Below are 14,464 nucleotides of genomic sequence, written 5' to 3'. Positions count from 1 at the left end.
GACAAGAGAACAGGGGCGCTCACCAATATAGTCATCACCGCTACTCAATCATCAATCAATCAAGATTTATAAAGCGCAGCAAATCACCTGTGAGGGTCTCAAGACGCTGCTCTCAAGAACGCTACAGCAGAACGAGTGTCCCCAAGGGTTGTACTACTACCCTACGGTGACCACCTACATTCGGAAGAGAGAGCTGTATTCTTACAAAGACAGCCTAAGTTTACATGAGAAGAGCCGCGGGTGACAGGAGACTCTACGCTGTAGCGACAGCGCCTACGTCCCTATGGCAAAAGAAGATTCATTCTACTGCCACAGGCAGTAGAGTAGAGGCTACCCGACCACGAGTAGTAACTGCATTGCCACAAGGACAGACCACTCTGCAGGAGGAAGAGATGTGATTTTCAAAGCGAGAGGTTGCATTAGCACAGTGACCGCATGCGTTGCTATTCAGAGGGGAGAACCTACATTTCCACTGACCGCATATTGATTTCAACCGAGAGAGTCAACATTTCCACCAGGAATTCCATTTCCAAAGCACTCAATGGCTACAGGGCACCGCTTTGAATCCGTATCTCCCATCCACAGGCTGCACAGGCCTTCAGTGCCCAGTTCAGCAATTTCAGTTTATTCATGGTAACAAGGGTCAAAACAAAAAAAAAAGAAAACAAGCATTTTAAAAAAGAAAATGTTACACTATATGTAATCTTAGTTGTCTGCCACGGACACCATCTTATTTTAAAACCTACACATTAGAAAATCACCATTTATATGAAGAATCCAGAGCCAGGCACATTTTCATTTATGAGGTATGTATTTTTGATAATGATCTAAAACGAAAAAAGGGAAGCAGTTGGCACCCTTTATCTGTGTTTACACATAAAAATATTCAGAAATCAACATACACACTACGAAATATTTTTGGATGGATGCCTCCTTTAATATCTTTTAAAAGCAAAGCATGAACTTAGTACGCTCCTCCAAGAGAAAGATGTTGACACGGCTGCTTTAAATTATCCGAACTATTGTCCCAGAATGCATTGCAGTGTCAGTCAACATAAGAAGTTCCGCTTACCGATATAATTACTAATATTTCAGGACGTGTCCACATTTAATGTGAAAGAGAGAAGGTTGTTAATGAAAACGCACAGGATGCAGCTATTTCTTCTCAACAAATACCTGAATCCACCCTCCTCAAATAACCGACATGCTTTTGTACACTTTCCCTCCAACAACTGAAAAGCCCGAGCCTCTGGAAATAACTGAACATATATTCCTCCAACTGCTGAAAAACCTAGATTCTTTACCTCTGGAAATTATATATCTATTCCACCATTTATTGTATATGAATACCCACTATTTATTGTATATTCCTTGCAAAACTTTAAAGTTTGCGCTATAAAATACTGGAAAAATAAATAAATACAACAATGCACATTATGCAGAACTCTGATTCTAAATAACTTTTTTCCTTCCTTATGGGATTTTTTTAAAAGCACATTTCATTAGATATAACACCAACACGGACGTACATTATGGGGTTTTCTTTGAAATGCATGGACATTTGAAGAGAGTAGTACCCGAATTCCTCCGATCTAGAGGTGAGGAAACCAGTCGAATAGAAGAAAAAACAGTAAGAATCCCACTGGGCAAACGAGTTGTGCAGAGAGACATGACTAACAAAAGAGGTTGTTTGGCAAATGTATAGATTAAGTAGTAAATGGCCGCTCTGCAAACCTCAGTGATTGGACCATTTCATTCAGGACCGCACTAGCACCTCTTCAGATCCAGAAAGAAAAGAAACAAGCACGGAGACGTCTGATGCTATGAACATCAAGACTCCATGTGGACGGATGCGGACGTGTTCTTGACACTGTTTAAGGCACACTGTGCACAATAAGCTTCTTCTGTGCTTACCCTGTACTCACCATAAGCCATTCCATCACATATAGATGACATCCAAATAGTGTTATTAGTCAGACTCCATCACGTAAACCTTGACCCCCGGTTGATCATTTGAAAGACATTGACGTGAATGAAGGCTAGCTTTCCTAAGCATATGACAGATGGACTCTTGTTTGGTCTAAGCATAAGGCTACAAAATTGTGTTGAGTCTTTGGCTCTGCCCGCCACCTTCAAAGGGCAACAATTCATGAAACCAAGGTGAACAATTTGGGGTCAATTTGGAATGAAAATCTGTCTACCAGCACTCTAGTTAAGAATGTGAAACCGGAGAATTGGCTTCACCTCACTTGCATAAAGACATTATTAACTACATTTCTCCAGATCTGAAAACCTCCTTATCTGGATCAACTCCGATTTCACTCCCTTTAAGCAATCTAATAAGCCTCTGTGATGGGGTGTTCTACAGGGCTCTGCTCGCTTGCTTCCTTTATTCGAGTACTCAGTCTGCCATTGTGCTCAGTTGCTCCTACATCTGTACCGACTGTATGCCAAAGATTTACAAATCCTACTTGGTCATAAAGAACTAACAGCGCTATCTTGGGCAAACAATTCCTTGACTCTGACACTAGTCGGTGGTGCCGGAGCAATAAGTTCCTGAATCTCAATCTCTTCTGAAACTAGCTGGACTCTCCTTACATAGGAAACAGGTATCTGGCCAACCTCTAGCGGGGGGTTGATCAGAACCAATTTCTCTGGTCAGGAGCTTGGGATTCCTCGTGGATGCAGAACGGTCAGTGGCGTCCTAAATTTCAGCATTTACTAAAAGTTGCATCGTTCATCTCAAGCAACTCTGAAACGTTTGTCTTTCCAAACCGTTCCAGACAAGATAATGTCCTCAACATCTTTGTAAAATTCAAACTCGATTTTGGAACTGGGATCTAGTAGGGCTTTCTTGTTTACGCCATTCAGCCTTTGCGGTGTATTCAAATAATTTGCAATTTAAAGATGTTTTTTCCTCCATTTTTGTCCATTAATATTCTGAAGTCATGGTAGGTAGAAATTCTGGAAGGCTCAAGGCAGACGACAACTAAATCCTCGTTGGGCCTCCTTTGATAGAGGCCTTCATTTCATATCTCTCTTTTTTTTCCGTGCAGATAACATATTGTTATTAATATTATTATTATGAAAATTCCTATAGTGCTCAGCTACCCACTTGGGGTTTACTTGTGCTAAACGTCACTTCAACGGCTGTTAGTACTAACTAACTCAGAACAGCCGGTTCTTCAGCTGTCTTTGAAAAATAGTCAGCGTGGGACACCTTCTTGGCTGTTGCGGGAGGGCATTCCACAGCTTGGAGCCTTGATAATGAAACGATCGTCCTCCCATGCATGAACGTTTCACTGTCTGGATCGCACACAAGGACAGTCCACTGGACCGAAGGAGGTGGTAATGTTGGTGCGATTTTACAAATTCCTGCAGATAACGTGGACCAAACCCTAACCTTGCTTTGTACACATAGCACAAGGTTTTTAAATGAATTTGCTTCTCTGAGAGCCAATGAAGCTCCCGTAGTAGACCCACTGCCGAGGTCTGTTTCATAATAAAACATCCACACCACCGAATTTTGGACCACTGCAACCGTCCAATGGAGAAATTGTCCACTCCCAGATACAGCACATTGCCGTAATCTAATCTTGACATGATCAGTGCTATACAACCGTCCATTGAGCAGGAAATGAAAGTAACCAGATGAGAATTGTAAGTAACCAGATGATCGTCCCCAACCATTTCAGAACGGAGGCCACCTTCATCACTGGAGGCTCCACAGACAGCTTATAGTCCATCAGAGACCCCAGGTTTTTGATCTTTGGGGCTGGGTCCGGATGAGGGCCCAACATTTTTGCCCCGTGTTTAGGACCTCACAGGCTCGGATTATTTTCCAAAACCAATACCTAGGTCTAATCTTTGTTCAATTTTAGTGAATAGTTGTTCATCCACTCTGCAACCATGCCCAAACAGGAGTTCAAGGCCTTCGAGTTGTGGTGCTGAGCAGATGTTATGTTATCAATGATTTGTAAAACCCTTGTACACCGGTTGGTTTCTTGGCGCTAAGAAGACTAAGGGATCGCCAACCCGGAAACAGTTCATTCATATGCTTGTGTGAATAGCCAGGTTTTGAGAAGTTTTCTAAAGTTTAGTAGGTTAGCACTTTGCCTGATTTACAAGAGGATGCAGTTCCGCAAGCGTGGGGCCAGAGTAGCAAACCTACATCCCCCTTGGCGCTTCAGCTTGAAGGTAGGAACCGTTAGGAGTTGGGCTGAGCGGAGGTTTCGTGAGGTAGTGTAGAGGGAGATGAGATTATCAATGAATTTAGGGCTGCGGCAGTTTAGGGATTTGAACACCAGGCAGCCAACTTTGAAGGCACAGCGCTGGGGGATGGGCAGCCAGTGCAGCTTCCTAAGAAGGGGGGAAGCGTGTTGCCACTTGGGCTGTTTGTATATTAGTCGGGCCGCTTGGTTCTGTACCAACTGAAGTCGCTTAGTGAGGCCCAGTAGTAGTCCAAGGAATGTGGAGTTGGCCTAGTCTAGGCGAGATAGGACCAGGGTTATCACTACCTGTACCAGCGCAGCCTGGGTCAGTAGCCTGCTTATTTCTGATTTTTCGCAACTGAAGGAAGCAGTTGGAAATCACCGTGCCTACATGCTTTTTTAGGGACAGGTCGTTACCTATAGTGATCCCTAGACTTTTTACGGAGGTGGAGGGGTGGGGGTGCCTTATTAGCTAGGCCAGTATTGTGGGCCCCACTGATTGTGGCCTCCACCAGTCTGTATCAGTTCAGTTTTGCTTGGGTTTAGTTTTAAGTGGTTGTGGTCCATCCATTGACGGATGAATGTCATGGTGGATTGAAAGTCAGATATTGGCTGGGGAAGAGTTACCGATTGTGAACATAAGTTGGAGGTCATCTGCATAGTTGAAGGTGGTCACTCTTCTTTCTTTCAGGGATCTGATCAATGGGAGAAGGTAGAGGTTAACAGGTGCGAGGAGAGCAAGGAACCCTGTGGGACCCCGCATGTTGTTTTTAGTTTGGGGGCAGTGAAACGGCTGATGCAAACCGCCTGGGTACGGTTTTTTAGGAAGGAGTTGATCCATCTAAGGGCTGAGCCCTGGAAGCCTGCCTCACTGACACGGTCTGCCAGTATGTTATGGTCGACTGTGTCAAATGCGGCCGAAAGATCTAGCAGCACCTGGGCCTAGGGAGTACCTCTGTCCGCCTTTTCTCGTAAGGAGTACAGTACCGCCAGGATCACTCTTTCCGTGGAGTGAGCTGGCCGAAAACCGGCTTGGCTAGGGTCAAGGAATCCAGTCTGTTCCAAGAAGGTGGACAGGCATTTTGGACCGTGAGCTTCTAATAGCTTGGCCAAGTAGGGGAGCAGCGAGATGGGGCGGTAGTTTGCTAGCGTCTGTGGGTCGGCGCTTGGTTTCTTTAAGAGGGGGACTACTATAGCCTCCTTGAAAGCATTGGGGACACATACCTGGAACAGGGAGTGGTTTAGGAGGGCAAGAGCTGGGTCTGGGAAGGCCGAGAAGGCCGCTTTCAAGACGTGAGGGGGGCAATGGTCCAGAGGCGAGCAAGATCTAACTTTTGCTAGTAGGATATTCAAAGTCTCTGTGTCTATGGGCGGGAAGGAGTCCAGAGAGTGGGGGTTCCTGGACGTGTGAGGGGTAATTTCTAGCGATGTCTAGGAGGGAATGCTAGCTTTGATGGCAGTGATTTTGTCAATGAAGAAGTTGTTCAGAGAGTCACAGAGGGCCTGTGACGGCTTGGGTTTGCTTAGAACTCTCTCTGGATTTGACAATTTGTCAACTATAGCAAATATTTCTTTGGCTTGGTTGTTAGAGGTAAGGATTCTTGAGGAAAAATAAGCTGCCTTAGCTGTGGAAATAGCCTTTTTATATTCCTTCAGGGCCAGGACGTAGGTAGTTTTACCATCCAGTGAGTATTCCTGCCTCCACTTTTTCTATTTGGCGGAGGAAACGTTTTTGTGATTTTAGGTCAGAGGAAAACCATCTCTGAGCCTCATGACGGCGGGTGAGTCTGATTTCTTTAAGTGGGGCATGTTCGTCACTGGCCGCTAAGGGCCAGGTCGAGAAGGATTCCTCATGGAGGTTGATGTCGAGTGTGGGATGGGGAGCAGTGTTGACCAGTGTGGCAATAAAGTCATTATTGTCAATGGAGTTCCACTTTTCCAATTTTAACAGGTGATGGTCAGACCATACACAGGGCGTGATAGATAGGGCTGATACCACCAAGTTGGGGGTCCAGAGTTGGTCTAGAGTGTGACCTTTTAAGTGGGTGGCTGAGAAGATCTGTTGGGTGAAGTTCATGTTTTTTAGTGATTCGGTCAGCTCGATGGAGTGTGGCCCTCCTTGAGGGTCGTTTGCCCAGTAGTTGAAATCCTCTATCAGAAGGATTCTGGTGTGGTTAGTTACTAGGTGTGCAATTTGTTCTCCTATAAAGTGGGGGGAAAGGGGCATGTACTGAGGGGGCCTATAGAGTAATATGCATATAAGCGGGCGGAGTTGGACTCAAGTTTTATCACAGCGTTATCTGTAGTGGGGAGGGTGAGTGGGGTGAGGGCGGTGAAGCTCAGATTCTTGTGGATAATAGCTGCTACTCCGCCGCCCATCTTGCCAGGAGGGTGGTTTGTTTGCAGAATATAGTATTCGCAAGGTATAGCAGCCAGAATGTCGGGTGAGGATTCAGTGGTGAGCCACGTTTCGGTGAGCAGAAGAATGTCAGGCCTTTCAGAGTTGAGGAGGTGGAAGATTTCCAGCTGGTGTCTAACTAGAGAATGGGTGTTAAGATAGAAAACTGATATATCCTTGTGCTCATTAATTACTTTTTTAGGTTGCTGGGGGGGGGGGGGGGGAGATGAGAGATGGGCAGCTTGACCTCTGGGAACGAGTCTCGTATCCGACGTATATTGTTGTGACGCAGACATGCCATAGTTTTGGGCCTGGGCATAAGTGAAGCCGAGTGAAGCATTCTGAGGTCCAGGGAGGAGTATCTGCAGATGTGGGTATTTTGACTGGGCACGGACGGGCGCAGACAGGCTAGCCTTTGGCGCGCTGACGGCGCTGCAGCCGGCATTTATGCCGGCTGATTCCCTAAGCCCTCCTGGTACTGTCACTTGATCGGACCCCAGGGAAGGAGGCAGGAAGTTGCTAGAGCACTCTAGTTTTCAGAGTGCTCAAACAAAGTGAGTTAGCTTTAGTATAATTTTATAAAGCAATCAAATTCAACAATCACAGAGTAAATCCAACACGTTGCAGTTAAAAATACTGTTATTAAAAACGATGCAGTAAAATCACTGTTTTTAGAAGTGTGCTGTTACCGGGTGGCGACCTCTAACCTAGAATGACACAGATGACACAGAGATGATAATTTGTGTGTCATCTACATATGAGACTAAAGTAAGACCACAACTTTCTACCAAGTCCGTCAATGGGCACACATGGATGTTAAATAGTGCTGGACTTAGGGAGGATCCCTGAAGAACTCCTGAAGTGAGAGCATGTTGCTCGGAGGAAGCTGTGGCTGAAATCACCTGAAAAGACCTGTCTTTTAAGTAGGATGTCATCCAAACCAGGGTCTTTCGCTGTATGCCCATCTCAGCTTACCTCTCTACGAGAGTGGCATGAGACATCAGGAGACATGGTATCGAAGGCTGCGCTAAGATCAAGAAGGATTAATACAGCAGTCTTGCCCCCCGTCCAGGAGACATCTAGGTTGTTCCATGACTCCTAGCAGGGCAGATTTGATGCAGTGTCTCATCCTAAACCCTGATTGAGAGGGGTGAAGATAATCTTGTGACTCCACAAAATTGGCGAGTTGCCTATTGACATGTCTCTCCATTAATTTCGCCATGATGAGAAGCATTGAGACTAGTCTATAATTAGACAAATTATCAGGGTCTAGATTCTGTTTCTTTAAGTGTGGCGGCACCAGGGCATGTGTCCATGCCTGTGGAATCTTCCCTTGTAATAGGGAGGTGTTAAGGAGTCCTGCTGGAACTTGCAAAATATCCAGACCTCCCTAAGCTTGGCCGGAGGGAGAGGATCTCTAGGAGATCCAGCCCTTATTGAAGTCAATATTGACAAGAACAAAGGCAGATCCAGAATCTCCCAGCAATTCAATTTAGGACGGACTTGTACCGAGATTAGACCAGCCCAGTCCTCAGTAACAGAAGGTGCTTCGAGAGTGCTTACCGCACTGGCACTCTCCTCTTCTATCTTAAAAGAAACCTGGATATCTGCCACCTTATTAACGAAGAAACATGCCAGCTCCTCACACTGAGACGGAGACCAGGCTGGTGGTGTTAAGGTCTTGTTTAAATCGGAATGTTCTTTCACCACTCCTAGAGTTTTCGGGCAGAAGCAACTTGGTCCGCATAAAAAATGACCAGGCCCCTACAAAGACCCTGATGGTTTCTCAAGGCAGGTGAACCAAGGCGCTGGAGGTTGGGATCTGCCTGGGTGACTAACTTTGGCTGGCAGAATTATATCCAGTGCATTCCTCAGCAAGACATTGGTCCTCCGCTGGTCTAGCTCAACCCCTTGGTTTAATCTAGGCAGTGTGTTCCTCAGTTGACTATTAAGGACTGGAATGGCTAGTTGCGACCATTCCCTAGCTTTGATGTGAGACCCACACCCTGCTCTGGACAAGACCTAACCAAAACGGACCGAAAATAGTACCACATAGTCGGCTCCTCCTGTGCCATTAGTATGGTCAGACAACTCCAGCAATTTTATATTGGCAAAAATTAGGTCCAAAAGATGTCCTGCTTGGTGCGTGGGTGCCCAGTTAATTAGATCCAGACTCAGAACTTTGAGGTACTCAATTAAAAAGTGGCCAAGACCAAATAACCTGTCCTTAAAATGAATGTTCAAATCACCCAATAATATGAAATTAGAGGATCTAAGGATCAGTGGAGCAAGTTATACTGGAAATTGATGTACTCTGCTTCACGACCTAACGGGCGATATATTAAGGCACCCGATAAAGTGAAGTTCTGAATTCCAATGAAAAAGACATTGCTTCCCAAGCCGGTGTTGGTAGTTCATGGGTTTTACATTTCAGACTGTTTTTAAACACCATGCCGATTCCACCTCCTGGTTGACAGAAGTCAAATCGGGGGACATGACCCTGTGCCGCTATGCTCCTTCAAAGTGAGTTTTTCCTAAAACACAATCCCGATACCCCCCCATACACAACAGGTTTTTCAGCAACTTCGAAAACAATTAAAAAAAACTCTTGCCTTCAATTCTCAAAGAGTAGAGGTGCTCTGACAGACACCCTACCTGGCGCTCACTACATAGTGTGGTCGTTCAGCCTCTTTGAATGAGGGGGAGCTTTGATGGTCAGATTAACAATGCGGTTGATTCCAACCCATTTATGTGACCCAGCTGTGGTTTATTGGACCGCTTCACTTACACCCCAATCTTTGATTTAAACGTCTGAAACAATTAGCTTAGGCGCATTCAGCACAGCCTTTCTTCTGTGGGAAATCAAGATATCAACTAAAAAAGCTGAGGCCAGCTCTTGTTCATTGAGCTTCTAGGCTTTGCTGAAAGTCTCCTATGGAGCCTCACATTCAGGATGATGAATATACAAGATATTAGGAGTCCAGAAGAGTGGTTAACTATCCCAAAATGTACATTTTGGTCCTTTAAGAGATGCTCTTATGTCACCCTTGTCTTCAGAACTACACATGAGTATTGGATGATCTCACATGGTGTGTCTTTGGAATTTTCATCTAGACTGCAGGGAATGTAGGCAGTTGTCTATAGTCTTGCAGTGGTTTTGTAATGAGAGATTGCCATTATAAACCAATTGTCCAAGTACTAGCATGCAGGAACTTACTCTGATAAATGCTACTTGGACGTGTGCATCGATAGCGTTTAACGCACCTACCTTCCATAATTTGGGGTAGATTTAGGGGAGATCACAAGCATTGTGAAATTTCCATTTGACTTCATTTGATTGCACAATTAAGGTCTTAAAAGAAATCCAATAATTGAGTCTTTCTTTTCAAGTCAAAAGTAAAAGGAATTTCTGATGCACACTTCTACCTGGACACCCCTAACCTCTCGAATACATTGTTCACCTGTTGAATATCACAGGAGCCAGACTTTGTCTGAAAACTTCATATAGCTTTCCCGTGTCAGTTGGTGCTGTAGGGTCAATCAATCAATCAATCAGGGTTTTGTAAAGCGCACTATTCACCCGTGAGGGGCTTGGGGTGGGTGTGGGTAGCTCCATTGGGGTCATTCGAGGAACCAGGTCTTGAGGTCCTTTCTGAATTGGTGCAGAATCGGGCTACGTCGGAGGTGAAGCGGGAGTTCGTACCAAGTCTTGGCTGCGAGGTAGGAGAATGATCTTCCACCTCAAAACGTCAGGGTTTAAACATTGTCGTGCCTGTGACAAATGTTCATCATAGACCCGTACAAAGGCAGTCTGCGGTGCCAGGGCTCCAGGCATGATTCTCGTTCCCACAGCATGCTTCCCAAGGCCATTAAGAAGCGTGGGATCAAGTTGCTCATGACACGCGTCATGAATGAGCGTCTGGCTGAACAGCATTCTTGGTCAAGATCTAGGTCACACTTTCGCTTGTCTCTATTATTAAATGCTTCAAGAGAAAAAAAACAGAAAGCACAAGAATAAGAAGTGGATAGAGTTCTCAAGACGTAGATCAAAATTAAGGAGTAAGTCACCTCAGCATAGTCTGCCTCTGGCAAATTCTTCATCTTCAGAGTTCACCCCCACCTCAGGAGCATCTTCTGGCGTTGCCGACACCAATCTCCACCCTGGAGCTTTCCCCAGCTGAAGATCCTTACCAAGCATAACAAACTTTTACCTAATATGCATTTGTCGTCTAAGATCCTTCCACAATCTCTTTCTAAACCAACTGGTTTAGGGCTATAGGCTTTAAATTCTAAGGGGTGGCCGATTAGGTAGGAAACTCTGAAATCTTAATTTCCAATCATTGTCTACCATATCAATAAGCCATTTATCTTTTGTAATAGTTGATCATGCCTGGAGATGGTGCGTTACATTCCTTCCCACAGGGAGATACTGAGCAGAGTAGAGAGAGAGCGTTATAGGGTCACTCGCTGCCTGCTAGTTGCTGGGACCTTTCCAAATACTACTGAAAGCTGCTGGTTGCATCTGTTTTTCCAGCAGTTGGCGATAAGGAGGCTGCTACAGCCTTTTCCTCTGCCATTCCGGCATATGAATAACTGTTGTACGCATCTTTCACAGGTTGTCAGTTTCACTCTGGGAAGTGTATTTATCTGGTCTACGTCACTTCATCTACATAGGATCTGAGAGAGTATTCTCATTAAAAGTAAGCTTCTGAATTTTCTGCCTGTCATTCAGAGTCTCAAACATGAGCAATGTCTGAAGGGCACACCAAGGCCACAGCTCTGTTGAAACTTTTTTGGCACTTATCTGAACTAAAACAATTATAAGTTCCCCAACATTTGTTGATTTCTAAGCAATTGATATCAAAACAGCTTCACTGAGAGCAAAACAAAATGGTGATTAGCAGCCCAGCCGAGCGCAAGAATGTGTCACCCTAGTTGCCCAAATAATCCACTTGCCTGTCTGGTGGAGGTGAATAAGAGTAATCAATATTTTGAGAAGAGCAGAAGATGTCAATGAATCTGCTGGTGGAATCTCACTCACGACTAAAGGGCTCTAAACGGTGGGCTTGAATTTCTCCTGTTCCGTCCTTGATTCAACCGACAATGGCAAGAGAAATCCCTCAACGGTGAACTCTAAGAGGTCAATTGAAATACCTGTAATGGTTCAGAAATTATAGAAGTTTGGATTTTAAGCTTTTGCAATGCCTTACAAGTGACCTCAAGGGCCAAGACAACCTCAACCAGAGACATCCTTGATGGTATGATCCCAGCCACTGAGGGGAACAAGCTCCCCATCTGAAAGAGGGCTGTGACATATTTGTTTGCCTGCCATAAGCCCATAACATGCCAGTAATACCTCTATGCCAACTCCTCAGGAGTCATCTGGTGCTTGGCAATCGTGATGATAACATTTGTCTTGACATCAGCCTCAAGAAAGCCAACCTTTCTGAGGCTGTGGAGCTCCAGGCTTGGCGCGTCCTGGCAGGAATGGAGCGACTCCTACAGGCTGTGACACTACAACTGAGGTGCAAGAAGCGGGTCGTCTTCCAGAGGTGCCAGAAGGAGTGTCGACAAATGAGGCCTGTACTGGACCTTCAATGTGCCCTGATGTGGAGGTTGCCACCTATTTCTTTTGCTGAGGTCTTAATGCTGAATCTGTTCTCTACTGCACTGAAAAAGGGCATCTTTACATCAAAGCCTTCAACAGTGAAACATGAATGAATAAATTGTAAAATCTGTGATGGCAAAACGTGCAATAATGGCAAACAGATCAGCAGTATGTCCCTGCCATCAATGTACTACCAGGAATGAAGGGGCCATCCAAGTCTCCTACAGAGGTTCACCTCGGCTGGTCCTTTTGCAGCGATGGAAGCACGAAGCAGTGCATTTATTTCTCATAGACCAACAATCTGTGTTTCAGAGTCTTGTATTTCACATGTACATCTATGATGTGAGAGTCTGACCGACTCGTGTTCCTCCTTCCAAGACTTCTTACTGCCCAAGGAAGGGCACTTAAAGATAGCCAGCATGGCTGATGAAAAGGTAGTTGGGGGGACACTCTTCTTAAAAATAAAAAAAGAGAATAATAAACTTAAAATCTCTAGATAAGGAATATGCTACTTACCAGTATGCATCTGTTCTTGGCATGTAGAGCTGCAGATCTATACACTTTTGCATAGATCGCCATCTGGTGTTGGGCCCGGATGTTTGCAGTTTGTTTTTCTTCTTGGACAGTCTTTGGAAGTCACGAGTTCGGTGACTCCTCCTTCGGTCCGTACTGCGCATGGGCTTCGGCTCCATCGTCAGATTGTTTTTCACCAGCAGGGAAAAGATGGAGCGTAGTGATAACAGTAAGAAACCCATGTGTGTTGTATCTAAATAAGATAGACTGGAACGGATACAGGTAGCCGGGGAGGCGGGTGGGCGTGTATAGATCTGCAGCTCTACATGCCAAGAACAGATGCATACTGGTAAGTAGCATATTCCATTCGAGGCATATGAGCTGCAGATTATACACTTTTGCATAGATTATATAGCAGTACCCAACCTTAGCGGCGACCACCGGTATCCGTTGCAGTGGTTTGAAATAGTGTCTTTAGTACAGCCTGGCCCACACTAGCTTGTTGTTTAGAGTGCACATCTACACAGTAATGTTTTGTGAAGGTGTGCAGTGTTGACCATGTGGCTGCTTTGCAGATGTCATCTAAGGGTATGTTCCCTAGAAACGCCATAGAAGCCCCTATCTTTCTTGTAGAGTGGGCTTTAGGTGGAACAGATAATGTTCTTTTTGCTTTTTGATAGCAAATTTGTATGCACTTTACAATCCACCTAGCTATCCCTGATTTAGAGATGGGGTTGCCCTTATGCGGTGGAGAGAAGGAGACAAACAACTGTTTAGTCTTTCTGAAAGGTTGCGTTCTTTGTATGTAGTACAGTAAAGCCCTTTTAACATCAAGTGTATGTAGAGCCCGTTCCGCAACAGATTGAGGTTGCGAGAAAAAACCCGGTAATTCCACCGATTGATTAAGATGGAAGGGGGAAATGACTTTGGGCAAAAATTTGGGATTTGTGCGAAGTATCACCTTGCTGTGATGTATTTGTAAAAAGGGTTCTTGTATAGTGAACGCTTGTATCTCACTAACCCTTCTAAGGGAAGTGATAGCTACGAGGAAAGCTGTTTTCCAAGTCAGGAACTGTAGCTCACATTTATGCATTGGTTCAAAAGGTGGGCCCATGAGCCTTGTAAGAACTACGTTTAGATTCCATACAGGGGAAGGTGGTGCCCTGGGTGGGATTACTCTTTTAAGGCCTTCCATAAAGGCTTTAATAGCAGGCACTCTGAACAGTGATAAATGCTGTCTGTTTTGCAGGTAAGCAGCAGTTGCTGCTAGGTGTAGACGTATGGATGAATATGCCAGGTTACACCTGTGAAGATGGAGCAGATAGCATATGATGTGCTGTATGGATGCATCTAAGGGGTCGATTGTATTGTTACGGCAGTAAACAACAAATCTCTTCCACTTTGCGGCATAGCATGCTCGAGTGGTAGGACGTCTGGCTTCCCTGATAATGTTTATGCAATCAGGGGGAAGGTTAAGGTATCCAAATTCTAAGATTTCAGGAGCCACATCGCAAGGTTGGGCTGAGCTGGGTCCGGGTGCCTGATTTCTCCATGGTTCTGGGTTAGGAGGCATGGAGACAGGTGCAGCTTTTGGTGTGGTACCACTGAGAGCTGTAGTAGTGTGGTGTACCACGGCTGCCTGGCCCATGTTGGAGCTACCAGAATGAGTCTGAGGGAGTGCTGTTGTAGCTTCCTTACCACTAATGGAATTAGTGGGAGAGGTGGAAAGGCGTA

The 14,464-nt window shown here is 45.2% G+C and overlaps 1 protein-coding gene across 1 annotated transcript in view; it reads right to left on the bottom strand.

Moving 5' to 3' along the window:
- The window catches only part of AVEN (apoptosis and caspase activation inhibitor), a 983,554-nt gene that overhangs the window by 41,175 nt on the left and 927,915 nt on the right, over positions 1-14,464 (bottom strand). The window lies entirely within an intron of this gene.

This window comes from Triturus cristatus, chromosome 9, assembly GCF_964204655.1.
Source record: "Triturus cristatus chromosome 9, aTriCri1.1, whole genome shotgun sequence".
Taxonomy (NCBI): Eukaryota; Metazoa; Chordata; class Amphibia; order Caudata; family Salamandridae; genus Triturus; species Triturus cristatus.
Note: the sequence above shows the minus strand (reverse complement) of the source record. Positions and strands in the feature narration are given on the sequence as shown.